This window comes from Podarcis gaigeae (assembly GCF_964106915.1).
Source record: "Podarcis gaigeae genome assembly, chromosome: Z".
In the NCBI taxonomy this organism is placed as follows: Eukaryota; Metazoa; Chordata; class Lepidosauria; order Squamata; family Lacertidae; genus Podarcis; species Podarcis gaigeae.
The window spans coordinates 29617179-29642815 of record NC_139691.1 but is presented as its reverse complement, the minus strand read 5'-3'; the positions used below and the strand labels follow the sequence as shown (position 1 = coordinate 29642815).

The 25637-nt window shown below is 42.5% G+C and overlaps 1 long non-coding RNA gene across 1 annotated transcript in view; it reads left to right on the top strand.

Moving 5' to 3' along the window:
• The window catches only part of LOC310836813, a 99916-nt gene extending 75664 nt beyond the window's left edge, over window positions 1-24252 (top strand). Inside the window, exon 4 of the long non-coding RNA XR_014560217.1 lies at window positions 22253-24252. This is a non-coding gene — a long non-coding RNA (uncharacterized lncRNA). The remainder of the gene's footprint in view (window positions 1-22252) is intronic.
• The last annotated feature ends 1385 nt before the right edge of the window (window positions 24253-25637 follow it).

Genomic DNA, 25637 nt, shown 5'->3' with positions numbered 1-25637 from the left:
ACAAGGAAGTGTTTGCAATATTTATTTATTTTATTAAAAGTCCTAAGAATGGTCCCACATTGCAAAAAAAATACGAGGTAGCATCTAAATGTAATACACAATAAAAAATTGAAAATAAAGTTAGTGAATTGTACAATGAACATAATTTAAAATATAAAAAATTGATTTAAATCATTGGCCACAAGGAGTCTAGCAAGGAAAAAATACAAAGGTTGCAGCAAGATGCACCTCAATGGATATACACTGGTGTGGAGCCACCACCAAAAAGGTCCTTCTATGAACCTCCACACTACACACCTCATTTAACATAGGAAACACCAGGACAACTTTTTATGATGAATGCTCCTACTAACTATGGCATTTGATATGTGATGCCACCTTCACACATGTAAGTTATTGATGTTGCAGTGATCAAATGCTGAACACGCCTGTGTGGTCTGGAGATGAAACCAAAAGTTTTCATACATATTTTTTGTAAACTGCTTTGAGGGTTTTTTTGTTTTTTATTTTACAATGAGGCATTGTATAAATTTGTGAAATAAATATGTAAACACACACACACACACACACACACACACACACATGCCACATTTTCTCCAAGGAACTCAAGGTTGCATAAATTATTTTATCCTCTTTCCTTTTTTCCTTTTTGAGGTAGGCTACACTGTGAAAGACAAAGGGAGAGAAAGTGATCCAAGGTCATCCTGTGAGTTTTATGGTTAAGTGGAGATTCAAAAGCAGGTCTTCCCAGGCCTAGCCTGACATTAATTGTCACACCATGCTGGTTCTCAAGTCACATCAACGCTATGCATTCAAAGTGGGCACCATTGCCATTCGAAGAGAACAAGGGAGATGTTCACGGTGAGTTCTGACACCTCCTTTTCTAGAAAACTAGGACTGCTCAGCACCATTAACAAACTACAGTCCTTGGGATTCTTAGGCGGGAGATGTGACTCTTAATGTGTTATGGAAGTACTTTATGGTATGGATGTGACCTCAGCATGAACCCAGGCCTCTCATAATGCTCAGCAGGTTAATCAACCACAGTATCCTCTCAACATTCATCTCCAGTTCTTAAAGTGCATTGAACTGTTGCATGTAGGTTCAGCAGTTTGGGCTCCCAAAGCCAACTGCTCTGGTACAGTAAATATATCCAACAATCACATTGTCTTGACCTTGGGATTTTTAATGTGCACATGCACCTAGCTAATCTCCAACGGTCCACATGCTGATGTTACTGACCAGAAGAAAACTCTCATTAAAGAGAGATACTCAGCATTATCTCTGAGCACTCGCCAAGAAAACTCACCAAGAATGAAGCAAGAATAACATGAGCTGGTGAGAACCCACACATCAAATGAACCCAAAGTTGGGTGTTGTTGTTGTTGTTGTTTTTTTAAAAAAGATGCACATGTATTGTAAAGTTGTAAACCACACCAAGTGCCTTGGCAAAAAAGGCGATAAACAAACAAACAAACCTGCTACCAAGAGACTATCCTCTCTGCACAAATGAAGTCCATGCAATGGACTTAAAAAATATTGTGAATGCCAGAGAATAAATCATACATCCAATTATGATTACATGCACACCTTTTAAACAAAGATAGGGAAATGAAATGGCGGCCCTTCAGAAACTGTAGGACTACAACTCCCAGCTAGCATGGGAGTGATCAGGAATGTTGGGAATTGGGGTCCAACAACATATGGAAGGCTGCAGCTTCCCCCAATGCTGTGTAAAGGCTTACTGTGGATAAAGGACTGAATTGGACCTCACTTTTTGGATTACATCTATATCGGAAAATGGCAGTTCTCCTGGGCTTATATATTCCCCAGACTAAACTGCAGTGTGGGAAAAAAGGAAGGAGATCCACGATCAAAACGGAAGAATCTCCATTTGTTTTCTTAAGCTCTTTCTCTGGATAACCAAATGATCAATTCTCACTGTGTGCAGAAGAAAATTGAGTTAAGTTTCGTAATTTGCTGGTGCTGCTAGAGCTGTGGGTTTTGCTTCATTTTTTTAAGTGGATGAGGAATCCTTGATTTGGATCATCCTGTTAAATTCTTGTGGGTTGGGTTTTTGTGGGTTTTTTTGTATTTGCATTATGTTAAAACACAGTTTGTCAGACAATGGAGACTTCTGAAAAGATAACTACTCTTGATATTTTTTGCCTATTAGCTTTCGCTCTTTCCTTATAATTCTGAGTCTGGCAATGGCAAGTTCACCGACTCCAGATTTGAAACTTGATTTCCTTGGCATCACAGCATTAGCATTCAGCTGTGGGATGTAACATAATAGTATTATAAGCAACCTTCCATACTGTTGTCATGGATGCAACACAACCCAATATTGATAGCAATATAACACCAGAACATTATGAAATCTCATTTTTATCTACCAATTTTAATTTAATTACAGTGGAAATTCTTTTCAAATATCAAATGTGCATTTATTTTTTCTCACCTACCCCCATTTAAAGGCATTTATTCCATTAGCATTATGTAGCAGAATTCTCTTTGTCCAATGTTCCTTTTCTTTGTAGTCGAAATATATGTCAGTGTTAGTTTTGGAGACTATTTGAAATAAGCTTCCATAAAACGTATTTGTTTCTGAGTCAGGGTGGTGTTATTTATTTATTTATTTGCAAATGAATTTTAAAGAACATTTGCATTTCTGCTACAAGGGCTGCATCACACTACTTGCAAATAGGGATGGAAGGATCAATCTGTTTCCAGTTTATGACAATTTTGCATGCGTTTAGCCATAACTCTGTTCCATCCTGTTTCTACATTAATCTGGAATATTTGATTTTAGAAAGAACATCAGTACAGAAATTGGCTTTTAGTCTTTATTTTATTTTTATTTTTTTGGTACGGTATTGCATTTTCCATAACAGAACCATATAAAATTACAAAAGGTATGTTTGTCCAAGAGAAATAAATTGCTACAATTTCTGCTTTGAGGTTGTTGTTTGTTTGTTTGTTACATTCAAGCGGTACATAAATATTATTAAATAGATAATGAAGATTCATAGAGAAGCTGCGTCATCTTTTGAGTCGGTTAGGAACAAAAAAGTGAAATACACATTGAAGTATGGATTTAAAGAATCCTTAATTGCATAGTTTATCTCAAAAATGCATTTAAATACATATTTTATCTCAATGTATGCATTTTAAAATGCATTTTATCCTAAAATATGTGGTTAAACACACACACACACACACACACACACACAAACATTCTGATACTTCTTTGAGCTGAGAACTATACTGCAAAATTTGGAGAAGTGCAAAATCCAATGGATATTACATTCTATAAGGGATGGATGAATCCATCAGTTTCACTTTCTCTCCATTTCTCTTCTTCCCAAACTTAAACTTGGTTCATCCTATTGCAAAAACAAAACAAAACAGCAGCAACCCTGGAAAAAAAAAGTCTGCATGAAAATCAGTATGCGTTCTCATGCCCGTTCTCCTAATATATGTATTTTTTTAAACGTTATTTTCACTAATATACACTTTTGGTGGACTTTTTTTGGTTTGAGAACTTCATTGCAAAATTCAGAAAAGTGTGAATTTCAAAGGGGAGCTGTGTTTCAGTTTGCATCTTGGTTTGGGATGTATGAAGTTGGCATTAAAATGAATTTCTCTCCCACCCCTAATTTTTGATCTATGTATTAGTTCCAGAGATGTGAATTAGGTCAGTTTGTTTAAAACTGCAAACCAAACCAAATTTTCTTCCAACAAAATATTGCAAAAGAACTGAGAGAAAATAATTGTTTGAATAATTAAGATGCTTCCTAAACATCTCTTTAGAATGTTTCAATCTCTCTCTCTCTCTCTCTCTCTCCCTCCCTCCCTCCCTCCCTCCCTCTTCTCTTCTGCCTTTATCAGAAGATCTGATAAAAATTAAATGATGCTGTTTCCAAGATGGTAGTTATAGAGCTATAGGGAAGGAATGCTCAGAAGGGTACCATTCCCTGAAGCTACAAGAGGTTGGTACTATTCTCGAAGTTGAGGCTGTGTAGCATTAATGTGCCCAATGTGTGCATCCAGAAGATCTATCCTCTTTGCTAACACAGTTAGATCTGTTGTCATCCCTTTAGTAATTCTAAGTCTGACAGGATGTGGTTCTCAAAATTGAAAAGGGATCCAGAGCAAGCCTGCTTGAAGTGCTGTTTTAGATAGATAGTTATAGATGATAGATTAGATAGATAGATGATAGATAGATAGATAGATAGATAGATAGATAGATGGATAGATAGATAGATGGATAGAAAGATAGATAGATAGATGATAGATAGATAGATGATAGATAGATGATGATAGATAGATGATAGATAGATGATAGATAGATAGATAGATATAGATAGATGATAGATTAGATAGATGATAGATAGATATAGATATAGATAGATAGATGATAGATATAGATAGATAGATGATAGATAGATAGATAGATAGATAGATAGATGATAGATAGATAGATAGATGATAGATGATAGATAGATATAGATATATGCATGTATACAGTGGGACCACTGCTTACACAAGGGTTCAGTTTCAGGGGTCCATGTGCAAAGTCAAGAACCCATGGAACCCGACCCCCACAGGTGGAGGGTTGCATGCTAGGGTCTGGGAAGGTCACAGGAAGGCCATGAGAGCTTTCCAGGGCCCACCTGCGATCTTCCCAGACCCCAATAAGCAAGGTGGTGCCTTCCCAGAGCCTTCACACCTCCTTCCCAGAGGGAGATAAGGAAGGTGCTGCCTGCTCACCTGGCTTTGGGAAGGTGATACAAGGGCTGTGGGACTCTACCAGAACCCTCAAACTGTCTTCCTATAGCCAGGTAACTGAGACACCAGGCTTTGGGATGCAAGGGTGAGGGCTCTGGCTGTGTCTCAGATCCCTTGCCCCTCCTTCCCAAAATCCCATGCCTCACACAGCTTTGGGAAGGTGGCATGAGGACTCTGGGATGCTGTCAAAACCCCTCCCCAATCCTTTCCAAAACCCTGGTAAATGAGGAAAACCCACTGGATGTGTCAGTGGGGAAAATAAAGAAACAGAAAGCCAAGATAATTGCAAGTTGTATGTATTAAAAATGCATAAATAAAAGAGACTGAGCTATGTCTCTTCCCCTTGAAGAGAATGAAGGGCATGGCCTGAGAGGGTCATGGCCTAATGAGAGTCCCAAGGACTGTATAGAGAAGCATGAAGGGCCTGAGGTTTCCACTCCTAGGTTCCTGCTCTCTTTGCATCCTGACAGAGTTAAACATAGGAAACATAAGAAGCTGCCCTTTATGGAGTTGGACTACTAGCCCATGTTTTATGCAAGTGGGCTGTTGGTTCTCCTCCTCTCCCCCCAAAAGGACCATGTGCAGCCAAAGCCTTTTGACTTAGAACAAAATGAGGACTCAAAATGGAGTGGGAAAAACTTGCCCTCTCACTCTTGGAACACTAGAACTTGAATGCTATTCAATGTAGATGGTCGGTGGGAGATTCAGGACAAATGGAAGTATTTTTCCCCACACAGCAATTTGCTGCCACATGAATTTGCTGCCACATGATGTGTTGATGGTGACCATGGGCTTTGATAGCTCTGAAAGGGGGATTAGACAAATGCTTAATGAAATACTTTTATGAATGGTTGGTTGTCATGACGACTATATACAATCCCCATGTTGAAGGCCACTATGCCACTGAGTACCAATTGCTGGAGAAATTACAGGAGAGTGTTGTGACTTTTAAGTTTTGTTTGTTGTATTCTGTGAAGCATCTGACTGGCTTTTACTAGGTTAGAAGGACATTTGGTCTGATCCCACATGTCTCTTGTTATGTTGGGGGGGAAATCCTGTTTCCTTAAAAGGGCGGAAAGCAAAGTCTTTACCATTGACCAGTCTTTTCCAGTGTGGCACAGTGTAGATTTTATTGAGCTTCAACCCCCCATTCAACATGGCCAATAGTCAGGGTGATGGGAGTTGTGGTCCAACAATGTCTGGTGGACAGCAAGTTGGGGAAGTGTGCTATAGATGTTTTTGAATGTTGTTATGACTACATTTTAAATTGTTTTAGCCACCCTTTCATAATTGCACATTGTTTTCTGGTAACCATATTTAATTGTTTCCCCCCCCCTTTCCTCCCCCATTTTACACAGAAAAGCAGCTTTTCCTGCCTAGATTCTGTGCACACCCCTAATTAAAACTACTATGAAGGTGCCTGCATCAGTCAGCAAAACCAGGCAGAGAACATTATGGAGTGAAAATTAAAGAAGGAAAACATCAGAGAGTCTACTGTATATGCCTGCTGTTAGACACTCAAGCATGGAGAACAGGATACACTTCCATGGATGGATAGCTTTCCTTATTAAAAAAACCCAGTAGGACGCACAGTAGGGGAACATACTAAAACAAGGCTTTGTAGTAATTTCCTTGAAAGAAATTTCCCAAGATAGCAAGTTGAAAAGCTTTTAATCTTACAGCTGGCTTAAGGAGGGAGTTTTGCTGTAGGTGGTATAAAGACAGACCATTTGATTACAGCTGATCAGGTAGAGTTGGTCCAACAATCCAGACACTTTTGTTCCCCCAAGGGACTTTGAATTTCCACTAATAAAAAAAAAAAGGTTGAAAAACTTTTGTCTGAAATTTCCAGTATCTTTAAGGACATGAGAATATTTGGGGGTTGGAGGGAGATGTTCTTATTTCAGTTTTTGTTAATAAAAAAAAAAAAATCATGTTAAGCGCCAGATGAAAAATCTCTTTGCAAGATGACAGACAGCTATGGTAGTATTTGCTTCCTTTCTAGACTTTTAACTCATTCCTTGGATGACCTAGATGTTTCCGCAGGTGAACGTGAAAGACAATGTCATGTCATTTCTGCTGTCATTCCGAACTTCCGATTTCCTCCCGAATAATGGTGCTATAAATAGCACCCTCTTAGCAATGTAAGCTGCCCAATTTAACCATCCCCGTTTTGAAAAGGGGATTGAAAAGACTTCCTGTGAATATTTGCCAATTCAAAGAGAATGACTTGGATAGCGCACCCTATATTATTACCATAGACTGCCCTATATTATTACTCATATTCCTGCTCATAAACTTTGTTTGAGGACTGTTAGCCAATTCAGTCATTAGCCTTTGCCTAAATTCCAAATATGTTAAGAAAAAAAGGAAACCATGAACCAGAATTATTTGTGTTTTAGGCCACTGGTAGATTGAAACAAGCTGTATGGTGGTGGTGGCGGAACAGAATGGGAGGCTAAACAGATGGGTTTGTATCTAATGAAGTTGAAGTCACTTAGCAGTGGACTTGTCAAACTAGTGAAAAGTTTAGTGCTGCTGGAACATTATTGTGCAAAAGAACATAAAATCAAACTGGTGGTAACTTTGTTGTGGAATAGATTGCACAATTTGTTGTGCTGTGCGTTTCTGCTAGCACAACTGTTACATTGAATTCCTGTTGTGCAACATTAAGACTCACTCCTCCATTAGCTCAAGAGCCCTTGTGCTAGTGGACAAAGAATGTTGGGTACAGCCCATGATGTAGCTGAGCCTCATTTGTGCTCTTCTCTAAGCACAACTAACAGGAGTTCCTGCCTTTGGCATGTGAAATATGATAGACAGTAGAGAAAGGGACTGACAGCAGTATAGCAAGACACAGTGGGTGGGATGAAGTTCAGTTTTAGCCTGTGACTAGAACAGCTGTGGGAAAGGATATTGTAGACCAGGGAAAGGTTCAGAAAATTGAATTAAAAATAATCAAATAATTGGGGTAACTCACCTTTGACAAATGGTTCCAACATTTGGGGCTTTTTCATTTGGAAAACAGGAATATCTGCCTACAGACCCGTTTCTCAATTCTACCCCCTGCTGTGGACCCCCGAAAGGCCTTATAAGGCCCACATGGGCTGGAAGTGCCCTAGAGTGATGCTATTCCAGGGGTACTTGGGGGGTGGGATAGTTAAACTGGAAGCCACCTGGCACCAATCAGAGGACAACTGTGGTTAGGTGAGCCAACCAGAGCATTCACTGGCATGGAAGCAGTTCCAATGTCAAGGTGTCCATCAAATTTGGAGCTCTAGCCCTGATCCCTAGTTCCAGTCAGAGCTGGAAATAAAGGAGAACAGGCTTTGCTATGCCAGTATCTGATAACTCTGTAGTAAAGTGAACCTGAAGAAAAATTTGAGCAACAGAAACAGAATTGTTAAGTTATAGTGCCCTCTCTTCCCATTCTTCTCCCACCTCATTTTCTCTGACTTCCAATAGAAGTTTGCACCTCTGTTTTCTGTCACAGGTGCATGATGCTTTTAGTACAATGAGGGGAAAACCTCAGAAATAAACACAGGAAATTTGTGTTGAAGTAGACCACATTTTTTATTGTTTACAGATGTACAGATGGCCAAGGCATTGGGAATGTATCTGGTATCAAGCAGCCCACCTGCTGGTTGATGAATAAGGTGCAGTTCACTCAGAGCAGGGGATTCACTCCTGACATGGACTAGATGCTATGATCCCACTTGGGCCACCATTGGGAGATATGCTATGGCCCATCACCCCCTGCGTGGACCCCCAGAGACACCCCTCCTGGACCCCTTTAACCTGACCAGCTAAGGATCTAACCCAATGGCTTATCCACTCAAATTGTGACTGTTACTATGAGGTAGGTGAAAAACTGCAGGCCAATTCGTCTGCAGGAAAAAATTCCTCCCTGGCCCTGAATACGGCCACTAAGTCAACCATAGCAAGGTCCTGCTCACCTTCAGGCTGACCAATTACAGTCTAGGTGGGCGAGTGGTGAATCTAACAAATGAGGGCGAACTACACAAGGCTGCCCTTTTAAATACTACAAGGGCGGGCTTGGTTCAGCTTCCTCCCCTGCAACCTGATTGGCCCATTCAACCAGATCATCCCCATCAGGCTAGTACAGCCAGACAGGGAGGCATTAGACATCCCCTCCATTGTGTGGGAAGGAGTTGGCCCCTGGGACCAGGCTGTAGCCGTGCCACACCACAAAAAACAGCAAATGCCGCTCCCCTGGAGTCCCAGGTGAGAAGATATTTCTGCATTTAGAGCTGAATAGCCTATAATAGCAACACTTAATGTTTTTGCATGAAAAAAAAATGCTAATCAGCCCAATTTCTTGCTTAGGCATGAGCTCTGTTGCTATCGTATATAAATATGTTAGAAATCAGTTGGAAAGGGTTTAAATTACAGTCCCCTTGGCACAGGACTTCAGGTCATGTTTTGCCCAACACAATGAGGTACTAGTGGTGGCCTGATTCAGTTCAAGCTATGTTCATGAGACCTGAGAGTGTTTTCAGCACCTTGTAAACCTGACTAACCCAGAGCTGAGAAACACTCTCCGTGTCCTGAATATCTCATGTCGGCCACCAAGGGCTGAGAACAGGAAACAAACACGCTTTATAATGCGTTTCACATTGAAATAATTAAAGAGAATTGTTGCTGGAGGGAAACGTGTCTTTAAAAATTAACCCTGATTTTTTCACTGACACATTTCATTTACTTAGAGCGGTCCTTGGCATTTCCCTCCCCTCCCCTCCCCTCCCCTCCCCTCCCCTCCCCAATAGAACAAGCTTAACACTGGCCAAAAAAGGAAATCAGGGAGTGGGGTGCGAAAGAGAAAAGAAAACTTGGGATCAGGAGGAATAGAAAATCCATTCCTACAATTCTTACTCACTCAAGCAGTTCTTAGGAGGACTGTGCTTGTGACTTTGGATAAGAGGCTTAAATCTGAATTAAGAACACAAATTCGCAAAATAACAACTTTAAGGATTCATATCCCTTTCCTGCTGCATCCCTGGGGCCTCCTATCTTTCAAAGTGTTATGGAAGTGAGTAGAGCTGTATAGTAGATTTGACAAGGGCCTGAATCCAGGCCAGATAAGACCTTTTCAGAGGGATCTGGGCATTATTCGACTTGGGTTGAGAGAGCCCCAGATCACTATAGGTTGGGTTGAGCAGCCCAGAGACATACAGGGCTGTCGGGGGGAGAGCGTTAGGCAGGAAGAAGAGGTAGGCATGAGCAAGAAGAATGGAGAAGCTGTGAAAAGTTTCTGGGTGGCTGCATGTTTGTGGGATAAGGTAAAGGTAAAGGGACCCCTGACCATCAGGTCCAGTTGTGGCTGACTCTGGGGTTGTGGAGCTCATCTCGCTTTATTGGCCGAGGGAGCCGGCATACAGCTTCCTGGTCATGTGTCCAGCATGACTAAGCCGCTTCCGGTGAACCAGAGCAGTGCACGGAAACACCGTTTACCTTCCCACCAGAGCGGTACCTATTTATCTACTTGTACTTCGCATGCTTTAGAACTGCTAGGTTGGCAGGAGCAGGGACCGAGCAACGGGAGCTCACCCCGTTGCAGGGATTCGAACCGCCAACCTTCTGATCAGTAAGTCCTAGGTTCTGTGGTTTAACCCACAACAGCACCACCCATGTCCCATGGGAGAAGGTAGGGAGACGCATTTCCTGTCCTCCTTCCCCAAAGCAGCGCTACATAGCATCAGAATCTCCAACTTAACGGCTGGAGGATCTGAATCTGTGCATGCTGTTGCTTCATAAGAGATTTCCCTTGCATGCAGGGCATCCACTCACGAAAGAGCAGTGCCATGCAGGTTTGGATCCTCCTACTAAACAGCAGTTAAGCTGGAGGATCCAGTCTTGCACAGTGCCAGTTGCTGCTCCTTTGTAAGCGGCAATATGCAGGATCAGATTCTCTCATGGATCCAATCTTCAGTGGCACCTTACAGGATCAAATTCTCCTATATTTTAAAATGCTATTATAATGGGGTTTTTTTTGTGAGTTGGGTGTGTGTGTTTAGGCTGCATGCCTGAGCCCTTTCTAACTCCTGGATCCAGCAAGGATTCAATGGTTGGAATAGCCATGCCAGGTCCTCGGCAAGCTAATGGCCTTCTAAGTATGGGTTGTTAGGATAACAAAGGAAGTGGCTCTGTGCCAGGGGGAACCCTGAGTTTTGTGTGTGAGCTAGAAGCAGGCAGCAGGCTGAAGACTGTGAGAGGGAGACATGCCTGATTAATGCTGGAATCCAAGGCTGTGGCTATGGGAGAAGAAAGACCTTTTGGAGTATAAACACAGTGAGCCCCTCCACCCTTGTACCTCACCCCTGCTTTAAAACAATCTACTTTCCACACTGGGAAGTGGGTGGCACCCTGGGTTAAACCACTTTCCAATCAGAAGGTCAGCGGTTTGAATCCCCGCGACGGGGTGAGCTCCCATTGCTCGCTCCCTGCTCCTGCCAACCTAGCAGTTCGAAAGCACGTCAAAGTGCATATAGATAAATAGGTACCGCTCCAGCGGGAAGGTAAATGGCGTTTCCATGCGCTGCTCTGGTTTCGCCAGAAGCGGCTTAGTCATGCTGGCCACATGACCCGGAAGCTGTACGCCGGCTCCCTCGGCCAAAAAAGCGAGTCGGCCACAACTGGACCTGATGGTCAGGGGTCCCTTTACCTTTACCTTACTTTCCACACTCTTCTTATGAATTTAGAACATTCTTCACCATGCCAGAGATCTAGGAAAAGGGCTCAGTTGACTTCACAACACAACATTCCTTACCACAACCACCTTTTCATTACTTACAGGATGTTAAAATATCCGAAGTAAACATGGGTGTTTGGTGATGATTATTTTATTTCAGGATTTACACAACATGATCTTTAATTTAGTTAAACTAACAGTAGACAGTCATAGTCTCATGCAGTAATAACTTTCAAAATTCAGTCCTGCTTGTTTGATCAAAATTTGGGAAATCCAACATGGAGAAGTTTGGTCTCTCTCCCCCCACCCCACCTTTTTTATTTGATCATTCTTCTTGAACCAATAAAATATTGCAGTACGTATTTAATGAGAGAGAAACGTCTTGGGTGAAAAGCTTTTATATATGAATTCTGTCTCCTTTTATCATTTGATGTTGTTTTGGTTGTCTAGAATTCTAAAAGAAAAACATATACATTCCAGGGTGTCTGTCTGTCAATGTTGAGTTTAAATCATTTCTTTTAGTCAAAAGGCTGTTCTGTTCTAAGGAGTACATGAAAAATATTCACAGGTTGGGTGTTTTTTTTTTATAAAGAGATATAGAATATGCTATAAAAGCTGATTTCTAATTATAAGTGAGAAATTGACATATCTTCCAATTTGTATTAGGGGTGTACATTGCCCCCAAGATTGCTTTGTATTTGCACCTGTGCAATCTTTAAAATTTTGATGCTTCTTAGCCACCCTGTGCTCTTTCTCTACTTTGGTCCATAATTTGTTCTCCAATACATTCTGTGAAGCTCCAGGTTGCCCAATCACTATAATGGATAATGTAAACATGGCAATACTCTACCTCTGCTTTTGGTCAATGAAATTTACAGGCACAGAGTAACAGACCCTCCAAGTGTCTTTATTTTCCTGGGACAGTCCTGGATTTACAGAAGCTGCCCCAGTTTCTGATTTAATCCCAGAATGTCCCACTTTTCCTTAGGTCGTCCCTATTTTCATCAGAGAAATGTTGGAAGGTATGGAGGAAGCCTGCCAAATTGCAGACAAATCGGTCTGGAGGCTTTTTGTGGGGGAAGGACAAAGAACTCAGTTTCCTTCATAATCTGCATTAGTTCAAAATAACTGAGGGGTGGGGTTGGTCTCTTGCTCTTTCTTACCTGAAAATAAGAGGTGGCTGAGTAGTGTGTATTCTTGCTTATACAGTGGTATCTCAGGTTACATACACTTCAGGTTACATACGCTTCAGGTTACAGACTCTGCTAACCCAGAAATAGTGCTTCAGGTTAAGAACTTTGCTTCAGGATGAGAACAGAAATCGTACTCCGGCGGCGCGGCGGCAGCAGGAGGCCCCATTAGCTAAAGTGGTGCTTCAGGTTAAGAACAGTTTCAGGTTAAGTACGGACCTCCGGAATGAATTAAGTACTTAACCTGAAGTACCACTGTGCACTGACCATTCTAGTGCTAGGCCTTCATACCTCTGATAGGGCTTACAATGTGAGGCTGTCTAGAACACCATACCGCCCAACTTTTTGGGACAGGGAAGCGGGACGTCCATGCAGTCTTTCTGCCCCCACCCCCTTACAACACATGCTCTTTATCCCACCCCCTGCCTGACCTGTGTGCTCTTTTTACCACCACCCATCCTCCCGATCCATGCATTCTTTCTCTCATCCCACACCTGATCCCCACACTCTTTCCCCCACCTACCCTGCCCAATCCATACACTCTTTTTAGCACCACCTCTCCCCCAATCCACACACTCTTTCTCTCACCCACCCCCAAAACTGCTATCAACTCTGGGAGAAAGCTAGGTGACAACATTTCTTCCTGCCATGCCAGTTTTCTATACACAAGGCATTTATTTGGAAAGTGCATTCTGTCATGTAAGTGCATCTGCCGCTTTAAGTGGTAGGTCAGTGGTGGAGTGCATATTCTTTATGCTGAACATCTCGAGTTCAATCTTTGGTACCTCCAGGTAGCTCTGGGAAGGGCCCCCATCTGAAAACATGGAGAGTCACTGCTAGTCAGTGTAGGCAACACTGAACTAGATAGAAGAACAATCTAACTCAGTATAAGGCAGCTTCATATGTTCACCCTACATCAGGGAAAGGACCACAGCTGAGTGACCATGCACAGTTTGCAAGCAGAAGGTCTCAGGTTCAATTCCTAGCATTGGCTCTAGATGAGGTAGGAAAAGGTTCATCTAAAACTCCAAAGAGCTGCTACCTGACATGTAGATAATTCTGAGCTAGAAGGACCAATAGTCTGAACTGGTATAATAAAGTTCCTTATGTCTCCTGAAATAGATTTACTACCTCTTCTTCCAACAAGACTTAAAAGAAATATACAATTGGACGAGCTCAATTGTAGCTGCGCCTCAGCCTTTTTTGACCTCAGGAGCCTATTTGAACAATTCAAACCAAAACCAAATGCATCAGAAATAGCCTGATTTTCTGCAGCAATTGTTCCAAAGCTGCTGCTATTGTTGGCTCATGCTATATTTTTAGTTATTTCTTTCTTTTTTTCTTTCTCTTTTGCTTTCTGTGCTGTGTATTATTTTCCACTCAAATAGCATGATACAACATTTCTTTAACCAGAATGTTAAATGTCAAGGAAAAAGGCAATTAATCTACTATATGCATATATTAGTATGGGGGGAAATCCTTGGATAACATGCAATTTTATTTGTTTAATATATAGGGGGGTTTTTTTTTCTCTTTTCTTTTTTGGCAGAAGGAATTCCTGGAGGGAAATGGTTAATCTATTTTTAACTAAAGCTTACTTTTGTAATCTATCCAGTGCTTAGAGTTCTGTCATTGATCTATGATTTATGTGTTTTAAACCACCTCTTGGCTGCAACATTGGTTTCTATCCAGGATGCTGAGCTGAATACTAATTGCGAGATCAAATTTATGCTGTTGGGCTAAGCAGCTGACGGGAGTTCTCTTTGCAGGGCTCCCATAAAGCATGCCATGGCGCTGGAACCTCAGTGAAATACTTTTTGGGGAGGGGCAGAAATACTGCAAATGTTTGCTGGGGGGGGGTGCAGGAGAGAAGGGAAGTGTGTCCTTTTCAAAGGGGTATTTTTAAAAAAACCCAGAAAAAACAAGGCTTGCTGAGGATGTGCTGGATTTTGGCTCAATGCATTGCAGAGATGCACTGGCAAGAGAGTGCAACACATTGATATGAGCCAAAGATTCAATTGGTTGCTCTGAATCAATATGGGAAGGTCAGACCTTCTTACCTCTCTGCATCCCTTTGTGTGAACAGCAGAAGCCCCCACCTATCCCTTTAGAGTGCTCAGATTATCGGGGAGAGGAGGGGGCTTAATGATACACACAAACCCCGCCCTCTGACTACTCCAAATTGCAGCCAAATCATACTCCTAGTAGCCTTTTAAAATCGTATCTAGGAGGGGAATCACCACAGAAAGTAAGAGGCCCCAGCTTCCCCTCTGCCCCCCTATAAACTTTGAGCACAGAGTGTTGCCCAATACTCCTACCCAGGGCCAGCTCTAGAGTGAGGCAGCTGCCTCAGGTGGCAGATGGTGAGGTTCGGGGAAGGAACACAGTTGTGAGTGCCATGTGCTGTGTGCTGTACCCTATACACTAGCCTGCTGCCCTCCAGTGCAGTGGAATACACTGGCCTTTCACCAGTATTGGAGTAAGATTCCATTGCCATTCCAATCAGCTTCTATGTCTTCCTTTGGGAGAGGGTGCTGTCTTATCCTTTGCCTCAGGCAGCAAAATGTCTTGAGCTGGCCCTGGCCCTACCTCAGGCACATCCTTGCTTTTGATACTGATTCAGCTGCCCTTTACCAGCTGACAAGCAGTGCCTTCCAAGTCTCTGTAGCACACAGCCTTCCACCCCTTGACTATACCCTATGGATTCCCCCTCCCATTCCCATCTGCTTACAATGTGTGATTAATAATAATAATAATAATATATAATCTGTTGCTCTCCAGATATTGCTGGACTGCAGCTCCCACCACCCCTGACTATTGGCCATGCTGTCTAGAAATGATGGGAACTGGAGTTCAGCAACATCTGCAGGATTACAGATTCCACACCACTAATGAATATAAACAGGTATATTTAGCAACCAGGAATCTTTCTGGCTTGCAGTAACGATCAGACGAGTCATCTACCATAGGCCAATGACACAAGTGAACAAATACACAGGACAGGGAATATTTTCTCCTGTTTTGTATTATGCGACTTTATTTTGACACATGTCGAGCAGGCAATGTGATTTATGAAGACTTCATAGTATACTAGTGAACGCGCTGTAGTGTGTTTTATTAAGTGTAATAAAGTCTTAGTAACATGAACATCATCTGTGCTCTGTCTCTCTTTGCTTTGTCTCTCTGCTCCCCCTCCCTGAACATCAAAGCAAGCAGGGATTACTGTTTCCCCCATCAGCAGTGTAATTCTTAACAGCTTTGCACAGATCCTCTGTGTGTGTGTGTGTGTGTTTGTGTGCGTGCTCGCGCATGTGTGCGTGCATGCATGCATTTAAAATAGAGAGAGAGCGCACAAGCAGAATAATACGAGTATAAATGGCAGCCTCCACTCCCAACCATAGCAAAAATTCAGCATGTGTGAATGCTCCTTGATGGCCATTCCCTCCTTTCTTTGGTTACATCCATATTGAAAAGCACAATGTAAATAATATGTCTCCCCTAAAGAATCCTGGGACATGTATTTAATTTAAGGGTGCTGGCAATTGTAGCTCTGTGAGGGGTAAGCTGCAGTTCCCAGCTGTCCTGGCCCACCCATGAGGTGGAGTGAAGCAGCAGCAGCATCAGGTGGCGGAAGCCCTCATGCTGGTGTCCCCTTGGTGCCTTGCTGCCTCCAGCAGTGGTGGCTGCAGGGTGAGCTGGGTGGTGTGGCAGCAGCAGCAGGGTGGAGCAGCACTTCCCATTTCGCCTCAAGCAGCAAAATTTGACGCACTGGCCCTGGTTCTCAGAATTTCTTGGGAAAAGCCATGTGCTTTAAATATGTTCTTCAATGCCCAATGTGAGTATGAGCTCTACCACTGGAGGTAGAGCAAAGGTTGCAGGGCCATTCGCTGGGGATGCCGAAGCTGCCTTCTCCACTGCAAATCCTGCATTAAGCAGAGGGCTTGCACTATATGAGTTACAAGGCCCCTTCAAGTTTTATGATTCTGTTCTTTCTTCTGTGTCTCCTGACCCCTCTTTCAGTTCTCTTTCCCACTATCAAAACTTAGATTGTAAGCTTCTTTGTAGCTGCATAGGGACACAGGTGGAGCTGTGGGTTAAACCACAGAGCCTAGGACTTGCTGATCAGAAGGTCAGCGGTTTGAATCCCCGTGACGGGGTGAGCTCCCGTTGCTCGCTCCCTGCTCCTGCTAACCTAACAGTTCGAAAGCATGTCAAAGTGCAAGTAGATAAATAGGTACCACTCCAGCGAGAAGGTAAATGGCATTTCTGTGCGCTGCTCTGGTTCACCAGAAGTGGCTTAGTCATGCTGGCCACATGACCCGGAAGCTGTATGCCGGCTCCCTCAGCCAATAAAGCAAGATGAGCATCGCAACCCCAGAGTCGGCCACGACTGGACCTATTGGTCAGCGGTCCCTTTACCTTTTATGTAGCTGTATAGATATAGTTAGATATGGATTGTGCTAAATAGCTGACTCATGGTATCCATGGTAATGAAGCCACAATAATTGAATGGAACCTCCAGTTTCAGAGGCAGTAGGCCACTGAATAGTGGGCTATTGCCTTCATGTCCTGCTTGCAGGCTTCCCAGAGGCAAGGAGAAACAGGATGCTAGACTTGATAGAACTTTGGTCTGGGTCAGTAGGAAAGTTCTGATCTTCTAATTAAGGATAAAACTAGTTAATAAGTGACCAGTCTGCTGTCACCAATCAGCTTTTCATCCCTGCACCCCCTGGTAACACCTTGTTGAAGCAGATGAGTGGTGTGATACCATCATGTTCAATGAACCCTTGCCATGTAGTTGGCTGCTGCACATGGCAAAACCCTGACTGTTATAATGCCACAAGAGGGTCCTTCATGGGTCCTTGAAGCATGTGGAGTGCTCCCTCTTCAGCACCTCAGTTACTTAGCGATGGGTAGACTTGTACATTTCTCTCAGTTTCCTCATTTTCCCAGTCTTAAGTACAGCTCTTTCTTTTAAGCCTGTGAAAGTTCATCAGTCTTTTACTGCAAATTTATCCTAATAATAATATACACACCTGTAAGCAATTTTGCCTAATATACACATTTTTTGCAGAGCAATGTTCCTTAATGGAATGCATTCTTGTATGTCATTTTCACCAGCCCATGCATTTTTATGCACACTTTACCCTAGCATGTGCCTTTTTGTTCATACTACTTTGCTGAAAAGCTGCATTGCAAAATTTGGAGAAGCGGGAATTTTACAGGATGTTTGTGTTTCATTTTTCATATTGTTTCAGAAAGTGAGGATTAGGCAGACTCACCATTATATCCCATCCATAGTCACTCCATGCCATTCACTTTCCCACCATGCCCACTATCAGTCAGAATTCTGTGACTTGAGAGCAAACCTCAAGCCCCCTCCTCTCCTCCAACACTGCTGATATTTTGGCTCCATAAGCGACAGCACTCACTGCCTGAACTTCAGAAATAAAGAGAATGATATCCCAGCTCCAACTTGGAGATACGGGTGCAGATGGTGACAACTGGGTGTTGCAGGTGAGGCAAAAGATGAACAGTCACTCTGTAATAACAAAGATGCATTGCATGTAGAAGATCCTAGATCCAGTTCTTGGTTTCTCTAACTTCAAAAAGCACCATGTAGTAGTTGCTTATGAAAGACTTCTGTCTATAGTCCTGGAGACATATTGTCCCCAAAATAGTCTGACCTGATATGAGGCAGCTCCTGCCATTCCTGTGTCTTCTTTGCCTTTCACTAACCAATTCTGGGCTGAATCTTCCACACTGATCAGCCTGAGCTTCCCCAGGGATACAGCCACATGGAAGAAACAAATTGGACCCAGGGCATCCTTGGTTACAGCTGCTGCTTCCCAGTAGCAATTTGGGGGACTGTTGTGGCTCGTTTTTCAGCTTGTTGCACTTGCACAAAGGATATTTGCATTTTTCCAGTCAGTCAGTCAGTCCGTCAGTCCGTCCATCCGTCCGTCCGTCCGTCTGGCTGGCTGTTGCAGAGTAGAACAACATTATAACAATTGTAACAGCACATTCTATGTGGACTACTTCTTCTCTACCATGGAGCAGCTAGTTTAGCAAATTTGGCATGCTGAAACGATATCAATATAAACAGTTGTGAAGGGTTCCCAGCCCTCCTGCAAGATGGTCTCATCCCTAATAGGCAGGGTGGGTTCCAGGTGTGAGGGGACCCTAGGCAATGAGCCCTCTGGTGTATCTCCTCCTCCTCCACTGGTGAGTCCTGGTGATCAGTGTTCGAAAGAGCATTAAGCTTTGGGGTCTAGTTGCTATTACAGAATGCCCCTGGATGCAGTACATTGTGGGAAATTAAAAAGGCAGCTACACTCAGGCACCTGTGTCTCTGATCAGTGCACCAGAAAAAAAGTGCAATGGGGAACCCTAGGTAGGTATTAATGGTGGGTCTTTCTGAGGAACTGCTCAAGGGTACCAGTCTCTAGTGCTGGCCATGTTTATAGGATTCACTGCCACTGAACTGGTGCAAGCTATTTTTTGGTCATATTCTTATGTTTTGGATAAAGGCTGCTGCTCTATGTTCAGAATGCAGTTGAGTGCTGAATTGAGACTTGATCTGCTCTTGCACAATGCCAACTGTGAAAGGCTAGCATATTTCGTCTGAAGTCAGCAGGCTATCAAGTCTCGACTGCGGGAGGCTTTGCAGTGCAGAACTCACTTCCCTCTGTTGTAGGCCTTATTTAATCTATCCCCAGTGTATTCTTTGCTTTAAAAGGGGAAGTCTTCTGGTTTCATGCAAGGGTCTTTTGCTTGTGTGTGTACATCCATGTCTGTGTGTGTATGTTCGTGTGCATGATTCTTACTCTATTCCCCAACCCCTCCACAAGCCAACTAGTGGGTGCCTGTGGGTATGAGTATGTGAGTGAGGCAAAGGGACCCAATCCATCTACTTCATCCATTTAATCACCTATGTGCTTTATTGCTTGCAATGCATACTATAGCTCAGATGATGGGGGGAATTAAACCCATAAGGTGGACCCTCTGATTAACCTTCATTATAGTCACATTATAATCCCCAAGGATTCTAATACAATAGCTAAGGATTTAGAATCCTAAGTAAGGGAGTCGGGGCCCTGTAACTTGAACACTGGGTTCATTTATGTTCATGTATGTGATTGGCATGCATGTTACTTGTGTGAGCGCACACACGGCATGGTTCTTTCCCTCAGAGAAGCCTCTTGTGAAGAAGCACCCTGCAGAATTGACCCGCCCCCTCCTCTAGGGAAGGAGACACACATGTTTAATTAGGATCCTCCCTAATTAAACATTAGCCCCACCCCAAATTAATTTGGAACTAGTTCTGAGGTGTGGTGGGTGACCCCCCTGGTTGGTGCAGGGTGGGTTGGCGTGATGGGGGGACTCAGCTCAGAGCCATGGGGCAAATCTGGGGGTTTGTGCGCAGCCCTGCTGGAAGACAATCAAACTGGCCCAGAAAAAGGCGGGTATGTGCAGATGTCAGCACACAGTATAACACTTTGGATGATGATTTCATGGAGTTCCCAGGTCACAGTCCAATTCATATTTACTATGCTACTGCAAAGTGGCTGAAAATGAGTCTGAGCAATAAGGTTTTAAATATTAACACAGAAGCTGACGCTCCATCAGGTCAGGCATTGTGCAGCAAAGTTCCATCAAGTCAGAATTTGCTTTAAAGAGACATACGGTGTCCTTCTCGCCAAAGTAATGTGACATGGAGACCCTTATCCTAATGCTATTCCTCAGCTTCCAAGTAAGTAGGAAGTGGGAATTTTATAGGATGGCTGTGTTCCAGTTAGCATATAGTTTCAGAAATTGGTAGCTTTGCCTTTGAATGCAAACTGGATTTGAATTCTCTCCTGTCCTAGTTGTAGAGAAGCTACTCCAATTCCCTTATCATTTTGGTTGCCCTTAATTTGCACCCTATCCAATTCTACAGAATTCTTTACTGTATCCTATCCTATACTTCACCGTTCACCAGTGTATCTTATTTTCATGTATGTTTAAAAATCAACAAAAATGGTTTGTTTTTTACGCACAGTGTGGGGCTTGTATTCGAAGGGTGAAAGTGCTTGATTAGGATCAGGCCGTCTGAAGGGTCATGCAAAAAATGAAACACTAATAAAAAAACACCCCAAAAACCCCACCAGTCATCTGACAAATGGTTTACTGCTGTAACTGATATGGTGATTTTGTCTAATCTTATATATCTGACATGAGTTTTCTTGCCTTAGCAAAGAAATAATTTGCTCTTTCAACAGTCCTGTTTATCATGAATTAAGAAAAGAAAGAGGGGGAAGAAAAGGAAACAAGAAAAAAAGATGAAATTTAATATTTATTGCTACACTTTGCTTCCCTTTGGGAAATTTCAGAGAAAATGATCTCCCCTTTATTTTTGTCTATTTACTGAAGGCTGCTTCATATGGGACATTTTCCATACTATGAGAAAAAAATAGCACATGTGATTCCATTATAAGATATGAACCATTTTATTTGGATAACTATTTCTATGGTAGTTGCTTCCTTTGGAGGATTTTGGTCAGCTTTTTATTTTATGACCCTGTTTTAATATAGCTTGCTTTTCTCTCCACACTGCGTATGAGCATCTAAAACTTTACAGGGTTGCAGATCCCGACAAATGTAGTTCTACATTTGTTCGTATATTGGTAAAGGGGACTGGAGCACATAATTATATTGTTAAGAGCTGGAAGGGTCATCCAGCCCAGCCTCCTGCAATGAGGGAATCTGAGCTAAAGCATCCATGATAGGTGGCCATCCAACCTCTGCTTAAAAATCCCCATTGAAGGAGCAATGAGGGAGGTCTTCTAACAACTCATAGCATTCTTAACAAATTACAGTTCCCAGTCCATGAGGTGAGGTGAGGCAGCTGCCTTGGGCAGCAGAGACCCAAGAGGTGTCTGCTTGCTGAATGTTGCTGCCACTTTGCTGGCTGCTTTTGATTCTCTGTATACTTTGAGGAAGCTATGACTGTTGAAGTGGTATGGTACTATGTTAAATGTATAGCACAGATGGGGCCTGTGTTTGTATAGGATAGCAGACCTAACTGGATTAGCCAAAATGCTATGAAGGCTTTATGCTGCACAACAGCTTTCAGAAATATGAAAACCAACAGCTCAAAATTGAGGAGCCAGTCATTGTGTGTTCCATCTTAAGTGCAACCTGCACAGTATACAATTGAACCTAATATGGTTAAGTCTGGTTTCCTCCTACTTATGACTATGCCTTAAGACAGTCTTTGAGGCTCAGCATCCAGCCAGTTTCCCCTTCTTCCCCTCCCATTTCTTAACTTTGAGCCTGATGAAGAATTCTGGGAAACTCAGAAATTTGCTCACTATCTTATGCCATTTGGATGGGGGCATAATAACAGTATTGCTCAAGTGTGGCTTTTGGAATTTATCTGATGCAAAAAGCTTCATTCATTTCTTGGTTTAAGCTGGTATATATTGCAGAGCCACAACCTGGCCTCTTGAATGGTGAAAGGATAGACAGTGCGTGTAGGAAGAACATTAGCAAAGTAATGATTTCTTTTTCTCCTTACTAGGTAACTAGCTCTGAGGAACAGGCAAGGAAAGCCCAAGGAAGTTTGCTGTTCAATAAAGGATGCTGGGTTGCTTGGCAACCAATCGTTGGCCCAATGGTGCAACCAGCCAGCCAGGCATTCCAAACTGGCTGCTTCCATCGTCTTACGTCCTAACACAGGTGTTTCTCCTCGGCTGATTTTACTGCCTTTTTGTAACCCCTGGGGTCATGCATCCAGAAAGTCCTGGGCAGGAATTACAGCTATATATAACTCCAAACTTTTGCCCCCTTTCCTAGAATGACTATTACGGTATTTTGTCCACAAAGTGGAATGGTCTTTTGTATATTGAAAATGTGATTCTCTTTCCCGGTTACACGTGAATGCCCTTATTCCACCCAGGTTTGTCAGCAAGAACAAATATAAAACATATAAGGATGCTGAAAGTGTATTTTCGAGTTCAGGTGGAGCTCACTTCAACGCTTGGAAGTTTGTTGTGATGAGCATCACAAATGAATACCATATTGGACTAAGTAAAAACAACATGCCCAGTGTAGATGAGAAGACAGGGCAGGTTATTTGCCCTGGTCAGAAGTACTTCTGAAGAGCATTCACGTATTTTTCACATTTTCTTTCTCTTTCTCCAATGAGTTGAGGACAATGAGCATGGGGTTGTTTACATTTTTATCCTCACAGCAGCCCTGTGAAGTAAATGTATATGCTGCAAACTGCATTTTTCTGGATGATATTATATGGTTTTATTATTATATCATATGCCACTCTGGCTACTTTTAGTAGACGAGTGGAATATTACACATGAGGAACATGTGTTTTTAATTATCTTTTTAATCTTTCTAAATATCTGTTTTTGACCTTCTTTTATTTATGCTTCCAGTGTTGGTTGTAAATTGCTTAGAGGGCTTATGACAATCAATTGAGATATACATTTTGTATTATTATTATTATTATTATTATTATTATTATTATTATTAAGATGTGATTGTGGCAGACTCCAAATGCAATAATCATTCTGCCAGTGGGAACCCCTTTCCTAATATAGCAAGTCCACTACGTGGCTTGGAGTGACAAAAGTGTTGCAGTATTGACCTATTGTACCGTATATTTTTTCTACTTTTACGAGACCTGCACCTATTTTTCTGCTTGCACAATTAAAATAGCTTGAGCAACAATACCAGCCTACTCCAGTTCTTGTGCTGATGCTACATTGGATCTCACGCATCATCATTATTATTAAGCTGAGAGAGAGCACCATGACACAATGGAGGTGGCTCCATTGCAGGTACTTGCCATCTTTTTTTTTATTTCCAATATGCATTTGCTCTTTTCCCAAGAACCTCAAGATGATGTATACAGAGAGTTTCCTTCCCCTTTCTTATCCTCAGAAAACTCTGTGAGGTAGGGGCTATGGCTAGCCAAAGGACATTGAGACAAAACTGCAGCTGAGATGTCAAATGAAATTTTGGCTGTCGTACCAAAACATGGCAAGGATTCAAAAAAAACAAAACACCAAAACACCAAACCAAACATTTAATGCCAATTTTAAAAATTTAACTTGAAGGGGCATTTAAAAATAAAACCTAAATATTAATTCAGGGTGATAAAAAGTAGCTTGTATGTCCAGGAATTTATAAGCATGTTGTCCACTGAAAACAACCCATAACAACCTCTAAATTCTAAAGAAGAATTCTTTAGAAGAAACAATGGTACAAAATTCAAAGTTCTGTGCAATGGAAGGGCCTTTTCAGTTGCGGCTCTTAAAATGTGGAACTCCCTCCCTTCTGAGGTGTATCTTGTCCATCTCTTTATAGTTTCAGCAAATGTTTAGAGGTGGAGAGACCTGATTCTACAAATGGACTACTGGCTGCTCCTATTAATAATAATTGCTATTTAATGATTGGTACAAGCTGTTGTTTTTGAGGACTGGGTTACTTTCTGTGCTTTTATTTGATTATCCTGTAAACTGTGGTTTGTGGAAAGGGTGGTATATACACCATCTTAATAAGAAATAAAGACCCTATAAAACCAGACACTCCTTGCAGTATTTTCCCTTCCAATTGGCTCTGGCTCTGATTTGCACCTTTCTGCGTCATCAAAAGCAGCAGCATTTACAGAGCAGAGAAAGAGAGAGAGAGATGGGCTTCCATGGGCAAATTTGTTTAAACTCTGGAACTCTTGTGGGGTTCCAATGGTATGATGTGCAAGAGACCACCAGACAGGAAACAATGTTTCAGAATGAGAAGCCTGATGACGGGGGGGGGGGGAGAGCCCTCTTTCTGCCTTTCTCAGTGGTTATGCCAGAGTAGTTTAAATGAGCGAGTGATGAGTGCATTTGTTTTTAGAAACTTGAGGCCAGCTTTGGCAAACAGCTTATTCTAGTTGCTAGACGTTGTTCCTCTCAGCACTGATGATACCAATATGTGAGCAATTGGAGTCATCTCTCCCTCTCTCAGGACAAAAGGTATTTAGGTTTCCTGCTGACTTTTCAGCAACTTCAGAAGCAATTATCTAAAATACTTGGGACTAGCACATGTCAATCCCAGCATGTGGTGTTGCTTAATACAAAGCAGCCCATGCATTTCATTGAAATACATAGGACTTAACATGTATTGGATGCAAGACTGCTTTTTTCACACCCCTCCCAGCCACAAAAAAAAAAGAGAAATTGGGGAGCTGGAGTGATCCACCTGAAGTGAAGGTCTCATTGCTCCCCCAGCTTCTCAAAACAATGGGTCACTGGCCCTTATGCAGAAAGATACAGGGAAGGAAAGGTGTGGGGAGCTCAGTGCATCATGTTGTGGTGGAGTCAACCACACCAAAGCTCCCTTCCCTTTGTGTCTCCCCACTCCCTTTGGTAAACACCAGTGACCAGCTGCATTGGAATGTTGGGAGAGTAATTGTGCCCCATCTGCCCCACCTCACTGACTGCTACGGATGACACCTCTAAGTAGGGTTGGGAAAGCCTTTCCATTAAGCTGCCTCATTGGAAGAACTGGGAAGAGCTCTGGCTCACTCCATCGGAGTCTTCAAAGCATTCTAAAACCCTTCAGCATAATAACATGGTACAGGCTTGGTGGGAGGGAATTTCATAAGTGCAGAGTCACGACAAAAAAGGACCTCATTCTCATGACCACCCACCTGACTCACATACAGCTTTTTGCAGTAGTCTAGTCTGGATATGATTAGATCAGGGATCACTGAGGCAAGGTCAACCCCCTCCAGGAAGGCACATGTACCAGCTGAAACTGGTAAAAAAGCACTTCTGGACACTGCTGGGCTTCCCCAGGACATGTATCTTAAGATAAGTGAGCTTAAAGGAGTTCATGGATGGATAATTTCTCAACCCCTCTTCCCACCTGCCACAAACCTCTCCTAAAACATATCTCACCTG